The sequence below is a fragment of the Protopterus annectens genome, chromosome 14.part0 (genome assembly GCF_019279795.1).
Source record: "Protopterus annectens isolate FY-2018-M chromosome 14.part0, PAN1.0, whole genome shotgun sequence".
Taxonomy (NCBI): domain Eukaryota; kingdom Metazoa; phylum Chordata; order Ceratodontiformes; family Protopteridae; genus Protopterus; species Protopterus annectens.
Genome location: NC_056748.1, coordinates 888,379,294 through 888,392,469, shown reverse-complemented (window position 1 = coordinate 888,392,469; position 13,176 = coordinate 888,379,294). Strand labels below are relative to the sequence as shown.

Below are 13,176 nucleotides of genomic sequence, written 5' to 3'. Positions count from 1 at the left end.
TTGTACAGGGGACAGAACTCCTGCACCGACTCATTCAGAAGCGCTTTACCCCTCAAGCCCCCTTACTTTTATTATTCTCCTTCTGGTCATGGTACCTCAGAGAAAGAGTGATCAATAATAGGCAGTGTAGCATCTGTCTTGCTCTTTCTTTGAGGTTCACAGAGCTCTGACCATCTAAAACTCTCTAATTAGCAGCATATAAAAATTCACTGTACCGAGAAGTGACAACCGAAGCCAGTGTGGTCCAGCAGCTAAACACTTAAGGAACCTTATTTTGCTCTAATTCGCTTTTACTTGAATATAACTGCATTTATTAGGTAAAGTCTTGCCCGCCCTGCCTTGCCCTGCCATAACTCAGCTTAATCTCACCAGACTCTTGTATCATATTCCCACCATATTTGTACTTCTAATGGTCTCTCCTTATGTCACCTAGTAACCTACTAGGTATTTTACCTTATTAACTCATCCTCACAAAACTGAAGGCTTATATTTTAATATACATATATTTGTACACTTGCTACTTGTATATTGCTATGTGTATTCTTCTTACTTAATATTTTTGACCTGTTGTATTTACTATTCTTAGTAGCTTAGTGTGTGAATTTCTATACACTAACTGCTGGAGTCTGAATTGTTTTATAAACTGTAAATTGTCTGTAACTGGAGCTTTTCTCCTTGGGTCTCCACTGAAAATGGGCTTCTGGCCCAGTTGGACTAACCTGGTTAACAAATGTCAATAAATAAAAAATAAATAAATAAATGTATTGTCTAACTGATTCTACTGCATTTGTATATTGAAATCTGCTTACAGACTGCAGAAAACACAACTACAAGAAACTGTCACACTATATATCCTAAAAATTACATCACTGGAATTCTACATAACATGACACAGAATTACGAAGTAACTAGACAGCTACCGGGTTGAATCTTTCCACCTTTATTTGCTACTGTGTGACCTTTAGCAAGTGACTTGACCAAACAGTTCTTAGTGGAACTTGGGCTAGGCTCTTTAAAAGCTTTCTGGACTGCATACTTGTAGCTATCTATGAAAAGTTAACATAACAACAGAATGTGAATTCATATACTTTTATTCTGAAATAAAAGAACAAAGCAGCTCTAATTGTTGTTGCGTCTTTCGGCTTTTCCCAGTTAAGGGTCGCCACAGCGGAACTCTGGTCCGCTAATGACTGGCAGTAGATTTTTACGTGCAGAGTTGCTGGCCCTGACGCACAACCTTCAATGATGGTACGCCCATTCACGCATGTCTCCACACAGAAGACGCTCTAGCTGAGAATCGAACAGGACAACATCTTACTGTGAGGCGACAACGCTACCGCAGCACTACCACTGCAGTAACAAGAAAGCAGCTCTAATGATTATCATTATTTATTAAGTGTAATGCATCACCTTTTTCCCAGAAGAAGGGATTAGCAGGGACAGAGCAAAATTCCGAAACAAAACCGAGGACATACTAAACAGCTCACTATTGTTACAGTTTGCATTCCTCCACGGTAACATTCTTCATCGTAAGTATTGTGCAGTAAATTATGAATCACTCCTGTCAATATAAATTAATTATCTGCGTGATGTAAGCTTGATTGGAAGGGCCTAAATAAACACAATCTAAACAAATACTTACTAACCACAATCCCAACAGAGACCGTTAATAACAGTACAAGATGAAATCACATAACCACCTCTTACCCTTTTTTGAATGCTGAACACCTATGGCAGCCCCCAATACTCATCTTTACATTAACAGCTAAAATCATACATTCAAATCTTTAAACATGCATTAATCATTCTTTTACTAAAAGTTGCTTCACCCACCACTCCTGACTACAGTTGAAGAGTAAACACTTGCCCACTTGCTAAGATACTAAAAAGCTAGCTGATAAGCAAACACTGGCTACATACCATCAGATAAGCAACATGGCCTTAACCTCAAGTACAGCACAAAAACTACAGTCCTCAATTTTACATCTCAGACATATGACAATATGGAAAAACATAACTTAACTGGTGCCATTTTCTTAGATATAAAAATGGGCCTTCATAAGAGGTTACTAGGCTAGCTGCCCTACAGCCCTTACAAGCCTAGTCATGTTAATCCCAAGTTGCTCCATCTGTCATTATTAAGTGAACGTATTTTGCAGAGCTAGTCTATGGTCAACACAAACTCCCCCTCTCCATGAGGGACATGGGTGCCATCCCCAGGGTGAATTTGCCATCTCCCATCCATTTGTCCAGGTTGAATACTGTCAGTGAGGAGTTCTGCTTCATGTCAATTGGAAGTTTGTTACAGAGAAGCGGCAGTCTCTGTGAGACATATTTGTCCCTCCAGCATGTTTTCTTAATGTCACAGGCTAGGTTAAGATTATTAGAGCGAGTGACTCTACAGCTGCTGCAGGTGTCTATTGAGATACATGCAGAAAGGGAGCACTGTACTCTATTAGCGGTCTGATGAAGGTAGAGTATAGTGGGGCTATAGAATCCTTAGATTTATGAGATGCACAACATAGAATGCTTTTCTTACCAAAGAAGAAACTTGGTGGCCAAAGTTCAGATTGCTATCCACCTGTGTTCTTAGGTCTCACACCACTGCATTTAAGTTTGGGAAGGGGGTTATCAATACTGTAGTTAGCAGGGAAATTCTACTTTGTGAAAGGGAAAAATAATGCACTTTTTGTGTTTAGTTTTAGACAGTGGCTTTGGCACTAGTCATTTGTCTGCGTTAGCCCTTCTTATAGTGTGTTAACATCACTAGGTGACACAATGATTGCATCCGATTTGCAATAATCAGCCAGCATGGTAAGCCAAAGGCCATCTAATTTAGATTCCAAACAGTAAAGGACCCAGCACAGAACCTTGTGGTACGCCACTGGTGAGGAGTCTAGTGGAGGAGGTGGAGTAACTGACTTTGACGGTATGTGTTCTGTCGGTGAGCCAATTTGTTACCAATCTAGTGATGTAAGGGGTTAATGCCTAACACAGTTTTTCAATGATACCCAAGTGGGGATCATGCCAAAAGCCTTGGCTAGGTCAAGATAGGTGGTATGCACCATCTTACCTTCATCCAGGGCTTTTGTGACTTTCTCAAAGAAGTCCATCAGGTTTAATAAGCATGATCTACAATTAGGGAAACCAAATTGGGTTAGGTCTGGTGTTCGAAGGTTGCCTATGTCCTTGTTGATAAGGTCAATGATGATTCTTTTCATGGCCTTGCAGATCACACTGGTTAGACTTATGGGTCTATAGTCCCCAGGGTCTGTTGATGGCCCATCTTTGTTGCAAGGGGATTAATGGTGCTGTTCTCCATTCCATTAGAACAAAGCCAGTTCTCAGGCCAAGGTTAAAAACAGCACAAAGTGGGTCTGCTAGGTCCCGTTTTAGATTGCTTAATAAGCATCCTGCAGGTCCCACTCAGGCCATGCTTTTGGCCTTGAACAGCACAGATAAGACCTCATCTCTAGAGATACTAGGCAGAGGACTGGTGTCAGGTATGCTTTGGGATATGGCTGGTGGGGCCATGGGGATGAAGTCTGCTCCATATCTTTGAGATAACAGGTTGGTGATTTCCTCTCGTGCAGTATGAGTGGTACCATCTATTACCAGTTCTGCACAAAGCTGGGCATTCCATTTTAGGTTTCGGATATAATTAATGGCTTATGATTATCCTTAGCTAGAGATTCTATTTTAGCTTCATATTTAGCTTTACAGGATTTCATGAAATTTCTGATTTGCTTGTTAACACTGAGGAGAGAATTCTTCCTCTGTTGAGTCAGTTCCCTCTTATTCTTAGACATCAGTTTCTTCTTCTTGTTATATAATTTGTTTATACTTCAGGTCCACCAGGGTGGCTTGTTTCTTTGGGAGGACTTGTTTTTGATCTGGTCAGGCACAGAAGTCTATACAGCTGCTTAAATGTTTGCACAGGGCATCTGAGTACACCTCTGCATAGCAGTCATTGTTGTCTGTGAGTGGGGGGGGGGGGTATAAAACTTTTTATACCGTTAGTTAGTAGTCTGAAGTTAGCTTTGGAAAAGACAGTTTTGTGGTCTGACCTCACCAGGGAAGGCATCACATAGGGGGAAGAACAGTGACTCCCCATGTTGGCGAGTACTAGGTCTAGGACATTTGAACCCTTGTGGGGGTGCAGACTATCCATTCCACAGCATTTGAATTAAAGTCCAGGAACCTCTGTTCCATAGCATTTGATTAGCAAAGTTCAGGAACCACTGGGTAATTGTGTCTGTGCTTGTATGAATTACCTAGTTGACTGTGTGTTGGGCTGTATGGAGAGTGATTCCAATAAGTCCAGGTAGGTGGTGTGCTTTTCTTGGCTCGTGGTGGGGGACCTATATGTGGTATGGTATTTTGCCTAAAGTTAACTGGACATGGAATAGTTCAAGAGAGTCATACTGTCTGACCAGTCTCAAAGTGTACTTGGCTTTACAACTCCATCTTTGGTTCTTTCATATTCATTTTGAGGTGTGTGTGGAAGGCATTGTAGGCTTGCACGGCCAGGGTGCTCTCCAGAGCCTTGAACCATGTCTCAGACACTGCACAGACATCAGCAAATTCCAAGGTGAGGAGTGCTTCCAGAGAGTCCAGCTTCAGGTTTAGACGTCTAGCATTAAGCAGACCATTGAGCTTGCCTCAGGTAGATTTTTGTTACATCAGAAATGTTGTTGTTTTGACATTGCCTAAAATAGGCACTATGGGAAGGCAAGAGCCTTTGCTAGTATCTGAAAGCCTAGAGAAAACAGGAGCAGACAAACTCTGGCAAAGAAGTGTGGCCTGTTGACCATGTCACTGCAGGCTGATAAACACTGGATCCCCCTGGACTAACACCGAAAGCTAAACCAATGGCTGAAGTCTATCATTTTTTGTTTATATTGTGGTATCATCCTGGGAGAAGGAAGAATGCTACTTAAGGTTAGGGTCATACCTGCCTAGGACACAAGTCTGAGAGTTCAGTCATGTCTCTTTTCATATAGTCCAGAGAAGTACATCTCAAGTCATTCACCCTAACATGAACCATCACCGAGTCTTAACGGTACTTGTGTTGAGTGACTTGAGTGCATGTGTGATCTGAAGGATCCTGTCACCTGACAGGTAATGACTGTGATCTTCTCCTTGTCCAGCCTGTTGAGGGGAGCATGTGTGTGTCTCAATATAGAGTCGCCTATGACCAGGATATTTGATTTGCTGTGTTTTGCCTTAGGGGCTTATTTATTGAAACACATTTGTGTGTGTTATGTGTAGTGGTTTCTATTTGCACAACAGTGTGTGCACTTTGTTTAACCTTGGGAGGTCTCTGAACTTTTGGTAGACTTTTAGCGAGTAACTCCACATATGTGGGTCTGGTGTGTCACATCTTTAGCTTGTGTGAGAGGTGAAGAGTGTGTACTGACAACCTGTTTCATATCTGGTTTATTGTTACATGAGAGAAGGGATTCCAATTTCATAGTGTACTTACATCTCTCACATAGGATAGTTTGTTGTAGGAGTAAATGGTTGTCAGTATACATGAGGCAATTACTACATTGTCTCAGTATTCCCATGTCAATCAGGCTGCCCAGAGAAATGAATTGTCTGTCCATTATAGCAGGTTTTTACCGTATGAGCTATTAAGGAAGAAGTGGGCTAGACTGACCAGTTTTTGTGCTAGGACTATCAAGGGTTGTTAAATTGAGTGCTGTGGATGCTAGGTGTAACTATGCTCAGTGCGTAACCAAGTTTCCTTTAGTGCCTACTGACAGCTGTCTAGGGAAAAATTGTGTTTCAAGACGTTTGCGTCTATACAGAGCATCCTTAACCCCTGTTGCATGATGCTCAGCAAAGAGTGAACACAAGGCTTGAATGCAGGTGAAATTAAACAGTTTTAAGCTAATCTACCAATAGGAAAGTACACAATGAACCTTCCTCCAGCAATCCCCAGCTTCAGAACTATTGACCATAATCTTTTATTACATAAACTGACCGATTTACATTTTTTCAACTGAACTTAGTATATGGTACAAGAACTTTCTTCTCAACATAAGATTTATAGTATTGGGGCAACATGGCCATTTATGCACAGGATTCTTTACTAAGGGAGTACCAAGGATCTGTTTTAAGCCCACTGTTTCTCTGTGCAAAAATAACGTACCATGGCAACTACATTTGAACTTTACTATGTATGTTGCTATTGTCTTAAAGGAACCAAAATACAAAATTAACTTCTCTTCTATTCTAAAAGATTTTATACCCATTTGGAACTGATGTACAGACAATAAAACTAACCATTAACTCTTAAAAAAAAAACACTTTAAAAGATTAGTCAGAATTCAACATTCTGTGATTACTGACCCCACATATGTCATGCACCATACTGTTAAGGAACATAGGTAGTTAAGTATGCTTCTAGATAATGATCTTTTCTTTTGAAATTATGCTGAACTCATAACTGCAAAATGTTCTGCAAAAAAATCAAACCACACTGTATTATATCATACGTTCTTACCACGAAAGCAGTGAGCAGTAGCAATTAATGTCTTAATTTCCAGACATGAATATGCACTACCAATTGCAGCAACACTTTCTGCACAAAAGAAACCCTTAGTAGAAATGAGATAAAAACAAAATTCTGAAGTTGATGCACCTTGCCAGCATTAGAGAAGATCTCTACAAAAAATGCATAAAGCTAGAGACAACTCCTTAGTAAATCCATTTTGAAGATGTTCAAAAAAAAAAAAAAAAAGATAAACTCTTGCTGTAAGCATTTCACTTCAAATCATTACCTGGAAGTAAGCTATAAGTCATACCTGTCCTTATGCAACTCATTTATGTTTATTTTAAATATTTACTTTATTGCAAAAATTATTCAACAAGAAATTTTTAATACTGACCTCTTCAGGTCAGCAGACAATATGTTCTGGATATCTGTTTGAAATTGCTAATGCTATAGATGTGCTTGCCTTTATTGCACATGGCTCAGTAACAGCCCACTCACCCAGTTATCAGAAAGTAAACAAATTAATAAATAAACTCTGGCATAAGGTTACCTACTTCAAAGGGTAGAGTTTTCTTTACATATCTGCATATATGCATGCTTGTCATACCACTAAACCCAATAATTTTTGTTTGCCACAAAAACCAGTAAGAAACTAATCCAGACTTTACTGACATAAAACCAATATGCCTATAACCTGTTCGTCCAAACAAATAATGGGTAATTTCCAACCAGAAATTGTTTAACATATGATGTCTGGTTTCTCTTCGTGAATTATCTATGACCTCTAAGTCCTTTTCTAAAGTCTTATGTTGTTTGACCCATAGATACTGTCTGGGATATTTCTGAATCAGAATGAAATAACGCTGGAAATTATCTAAGTAAAATCAATCAGATGGCCAGTTAAGATATAAACTGGTATTACATAAAATCTGGAAAATCACTAGGAACATTAGTAAAAATTAAAGCAGTGAACAAGAAACTATCTACTTACCCTGCTATCAGTGCTTTGTCCACATGCTTTTACGTATCAGTGTTGGAGTTGTTCTGTGACACTTCTAGTCCTAATTCACTTTCCAGACCTGCTGTAGTATTTCTAGATCAGCCAGACTGATGCCAGACCTGCTCTAATACTTCTAGATCAGCTCGAGTGATGCACCAATGTAGACAGGTCAGAACAGCACTGCCTAGGCTGCCAATGAATAGAGAAAGAGAGAGCATGATTAAAATGAACAGTGTTAAAAAAGAAAACAAGACAATACGTACATTCTGACAAACTATTGCTTTCTTAAATAATATGCTTGGATAAATAACACCTGCCATGCATGAAGGCAGCCACTTAAGGTGTCCTGGTGCATGTTGTAAGAAGGAAGTCAGCTACTTAATCAGTTCTACCACATTTTGTTGAAATCAAGTCTTAGAAAGAACTCCACTTACACACAAAAATTCACTTTCGACCATGTTATTTTTGCAACTCGCGTGTTATTTCAGTAGAAAAGCAATCCAGACTCCAAGAGTAATTCCTAGGCATTTGAATTTCATTTCTCTAAAGAAGGCAAACTTACACTAGCTACTGCACTGACTTGCATCTTTTTTAAAAAAGACTGTATCACATTCAGTAAAGGTTATGCGACAATGCTGGTCTTTCTCCAGAGTTTGTTAAAAAAACAAACAAGCAAGGCAGCACCCAGTCAGGAACTTCTTGGTCAATGGTCTACAAGAGCCTTGCTTTTATGCATAAAAGTCCTTTGTTAGTACAGTGTTGCCCATATAAACAACCATTATCATTCTGAATATCTCTTGGACTTGTGTTTTTGTTAATTGGGAAAATCTCACTGTGCAAATACTGGCCACGTTAATGACCAAAGAAGCAAGTACCTAGAAGACTGTTGAAGAGCATTTTAACAGCAGTGTAGTAATTCTCAAAAAAAATCTCATACAGGAAAAGTAAAGTACAATTGTGCAGTAAAGTTATCGTAACAATAATTACTGCTGCAGTAACCTTAGCTCTAGGAGTTACTTCCTTGGTAGTACTTAACCCATAATGTTTAGATTACTGCAACAGTGATCGAATGAAAAACATCAAGACATACTTATGCCAACAGTGTAACAAATACAGACATGCAGTCTATTTAAAAGGGGAAAAAATGAAATAATAAGAAAAGAATCACAATCCCTGCTGAGTTCAGATGATACAAAGAACAAGTTCGGAATGTATAAAGCAAGGGCCAAGGAACTGCTTCAGACGGTATGAAACAATTTATACCATGATTACAATATCTGAAAACAGAAGGGGAGGAAATATGTTCTATAGTCACTTGATTGAAAAACTGATGCAGGCTGTATTGAGAAGACATTTGCTATAGTCATTTTCTGACAGTTTATCAGCTAGAGAACAGAAGACCCTAGGTTTTAGCAAATGTGGTTGCAGAAAGATCACAGCAGGGTAGTACAGGTTTGTCAGCTGCATTATTCTTTAAAGAAAGGCTATCAGAATATCACATAATACTATTCAACTATAAAGACAATCATAACATATTATAAAATATAACAAAACTCAAGTAGTTATGGTTTAAAAGACCATCCGTGGCATTCAGAAAGGGTTACGCAGATGTGTAGCTAGGCAGGGGCAAAGGGAGCAGCTGTCCTGGATATCAGGTGTCAGGGGGCATGATCAGGGGATGCTGATAGTACACTACTGGCATTTGCAGTTAGGGCTGCATTAGATCTTCCTTTATAGTACAAGATGTAGCAAGAGATTTGTCCCTTTTCCAAACAAGAAAGAATGTTCTTTTTTCTGTCAAGTATGACAGGACTTTAATTTTACTCTTTGTCAACCAAATGGGATGTGAGATCACAGATCAGCACAGGGTGATAGAATATACTGCTATAGCTCTAAGGCTTCCATATAGCTCTAAGGCTTCCATAAGTTCATAGGTTCATACTAGGCTATCGGCCCTAGGGCATTCATAAGCCTAGCCAGAATGTGTTTGGCTTTCGCCACCCATTTTAAATTAATTTTGCTATGCCCTTTTTCGAGGTTAGTATACTGTGCCTCTGTCTAACAGTGACACAGAAGTGATACCCGGGGTAAACCTACGATCTCCCATCCACTCAAGATTCCTCATGAAGAGAGTCAATGAGGGACTCTGCCTAACTTGGACTGGGATTTTATTCCAGAGTGAAGGGAGCCTCTGGGTTATGAATCTGTCCCAACAGCATGTCCTATTTATTTCAGTGCTGAGGTTCAAGTCTCTCGAGCACGTAGCACGATGGGATTTGGATTTTCTGAGGTGCAGCATGTACATTAATTCTGGGTTGGACATGGCTTTATACGTCAGGCACAGATCGCCTCTGAACAGGCGGTATGCCACTGAGTAGAGCTGGAGTTTCTTTAACCGGGCAGCATATGGCATCTGTTTGAGCCCTTTGATCCTCTTGGTGAGGTACTTTTGGGGTCTTTCCAGTTGCTGCAGGTGTCTGGTAAGGTACATCCTCCAAAAGGGGCATTGTACTCAATTATGGGCCTGATGAGGGATGAGTAAAGAGGCACGATGACCTCCCCTGATCTAGATGTGAATCCCTTCATGATTAGGTGGGCTATATAAAATGTTTTTCAATCCACTTTGGCCACGTGGTTGTCAAATGAAAGATTGCTATCAACTTGGGTCCCCAGGTCCCTAATTACTTCTTCGGTACTTAATGGATTATCACCTATGTAGTAATTTGTGGGCACTTTGTTTTTGCCAAAGGGGATGACTATACACTTTTTGGCATTTAGCTTGAGGCCATGGCTCTGGCACCAGTTGTCTGTTTCTATGAGGCCCTTTTGGAGGATGCTTGTGTCAGCTGGAGAGTCGATTATGGCGCCCAGTTTAGAGTCATCTGCGAACTTGGTCAGCCACAGTCCTTCCGTGTTGGCCTGTACCACCGAGAAATATATACCGAACAAGAGAGGTCCCAGGACTGAGCCTTTTGGGACACCACTTGTAACTGGTTTGGAGTCAGACATGGCTCCAGCAATTCTAACCACGTGGGTTCTGTCCTTGAGCCAGTTTGCAATCCATCTAGTGACATAGGGGTTTATATTTAAGCTGGTGAGCTTATCTATAATGCCCGAGTGGAGTATTGTATCGAAGGCTTTTGCGAGGTCCAGGTAGGCTGTGTGGACCACCTTCCCCTCGTCAATGGCCTTGGTGACCATTTCAAAGAAATCAACCAGGTTTAAGAGGCAGGATCTGCACTTAAAGCCGAACTGGGTAGGATCCAGTGTCTGTAGGTCCCCAATATCTTTATTTATGAGGTCCATGATGATCCTTTCCATAGCTTTGCAGACCAAGCTAGTCAGGCTTATGGGGCGATAGTTTCCAGGATCCGTTGAGGCACCACCTTTATGGAGAGGGACCACTGATGCTGTACGCCACTCTTTGGGCACATATCCTGTAGTAAGGCTGAGATTGAACAGTAGTTTTATGTTTGGGTTTAGCTCTTCTTGGAGTTAATGTAGGACGCAGCCCGGGACACCGTCTGGTCCCATTGATGCTGTGTTTTTTGCTTTGGAGAGGGCGGCTCTTACCTGAGCATCTGAGATGTCAGGGGGGCAGCACTCTGCTGGGATAGATATTTGCCCTTTTGGTGGGGAGGGGAGGGGGTTTGCGCTGAACCTGGCAGCTAGGATGTTGGCAATGTCTGTGGGTTCAGTGTATTTTTTGTCATTTTGGACTAATTCTGAGCATATCTGGGAATTGCCACCCAGGTTCCTAACATAACTAAAGAAAGCCTTGTGATTATTCTTAGTGTCCTGTGCAATTTTTTTCTCGAAGCTGGCCTTAGACAATTTTATGAGTGCCCGTAGTTTTTTGCTAATACTGATCAGTGATGCCTTCCCTTTTTGGGATTTTGCTCTATCATTTAGTATCTTCCTCCTTCTATTGTATAGTTTGTTTATGGCTGGGGTCCACCAGACAGGACGTCACATAAGTGGGAAGCTTTTAACATGGTTGTTTTCCCTCTTACATTAAGCCATTCAATTCTTAGACCACCTTAATGCTGATGCTTCCCACTAGTGGAAGTCTTAACATGGAGAGTCCCACTGGGAAATCTGCATGCAAATGCAGCAATCCAGGAGAGTGGTTAATACTAATCAGACATATACTCTCTCCAAGAACTACCAACAGCTTCCAATTTACACTGCTGAGTAATTAAGAATTGTATGGCTACATAAACTTCCACTGTTGGAGGAAAAACTGAACACAGTCAAAAGAGGTTAGTCACTCATTCACTCACTTCTATGTAAGCAGTCGTGCTGCAGGTAAGTTCAGTAAAGACATGGGGGATGCGGACTATGTCAGTGTGTACATTTGTGTGGAAGTGTGTATACATGTCTATTAAGGCATAAACAAAGCTGGATGAATTTTTGTATGAGTATTTTTGAGTCTGATAGTCTTGTTTGTTAATGGATAGATAAGTCTGCCTGTGTATGCTTGTGTGGAGGAGTGCATTAATGTGTGTGTGTGTGTGTTTGTCAGTGCAGGTAGATACCTTTGCCAACATGATGTATGGGCCAAGAGGAAAAACTAGCTCTGTCACGCTTGATGGTGGTAAATATGATTCAGAGATATGCTAATGAGATCTTTCTCATTGTGGCCATAGATGTCGCTAAACTGCATTGCCTCACTACTGCATAAATTGACCTATGGCAGGCAATTCACGAGTGGTGAGGATTTTTTTGAATCTTACAAAATGTGTACACGTTGAAAATACTTAAATATTGAATTACACTAATCACCATATTACTATACTTGACCTTCTTAGTATGCATTGCTAATAAAATATATATTTCACTGTCTTTAAAGGCGTCTTACGTGATGTATCTTAGTTAACTACTGTACATCTATCAATGGCTTTCAAAAAGTCTTTGTGTAAAGGTATGTCTTAATCAATAATGTTTACATGATGTGTAATCACTATTGCAACAGCCTCAGCCTAACAGCCCAGGTCATAACTAAAAAGGGTCTACAGAGCAGTGTTGTGACATGGTTAACAAACTTACATACATTAAAAATAGTGGTAAAAGATACAGAGATACATGTATGATGAACATAAAACAGGAACAAAATAAGGCTTGAGGAGAGACAGTGATAGGCTAGCACTCAATGACCGATTAATTCTGCAATGCACTGTATTTATGACCTAGCACTGTGGTGTAGAGCGAGAAGCCCCATTTATCACCCAGTTAAACCAAGATCGCGTAGTGGCTTGGACATTGGAAGAGCTGTGCAAGGGGGTAAAAGTAGTGAATGGATGATGATGGCTCCACTATCCTGGTGGTAGATAATAGTGGTTTTGGACAGTAGACCACAGTGTAAGGACAGGCTTGCCAGGCACTGAACATTGTCAGGAGTGTTGATATGTGTTTGCCTGTATAGAGTCAGTGATGGTAGTCCCTTGTTCTATGTATGTGAAAGCATGCACACACCAGCATTGGGGGAAGGCATAGTAGGCCCCTGCAGTGATAGAGATGTCCATGGCAGCCACTGGAGTGCTGGAGTTAGGGCCTTAAAACAAAACAAAACAAAACAAAACAAAACAAAAGGCTTAATAGATACCTGGATGATGACTTCTATAATCAGTTCTTACCCCATGAGGAACTAATAGGCTAGAAAAAGGTCCCATCC

General features: G+C 40.5%; 2 protein-coding genes across 4 annotated transcripts in view; both read right to left on the bottom strand.

The window, feature by feature from the left end:
* The window catches only part of LOC122789320 (neuroblast differentiation-associated protein AHNAK-like), a 258,262-nt gene extending 250,575 nt beyond the window's left edge, over window positions 1-7,687 (bottom strand). The window contains exon 1 of the mRNA XM_044056677.1: window positions 7,494-7,687. The gene's annotated coding sequence lies outside the window, so the exon portion shown is untranslated. The remainder of the gene's footprint in view (window positions 1-7,493) is intronic.
* Window positions 1-13,176, bottom strand: part of LOC122789321 — a 769,937-nt gene that overhangs the window by 561,278 nt on the left and 195,483 nt on the right. The gene's annotated exons all lie outside the window — the stretch shown is intronic.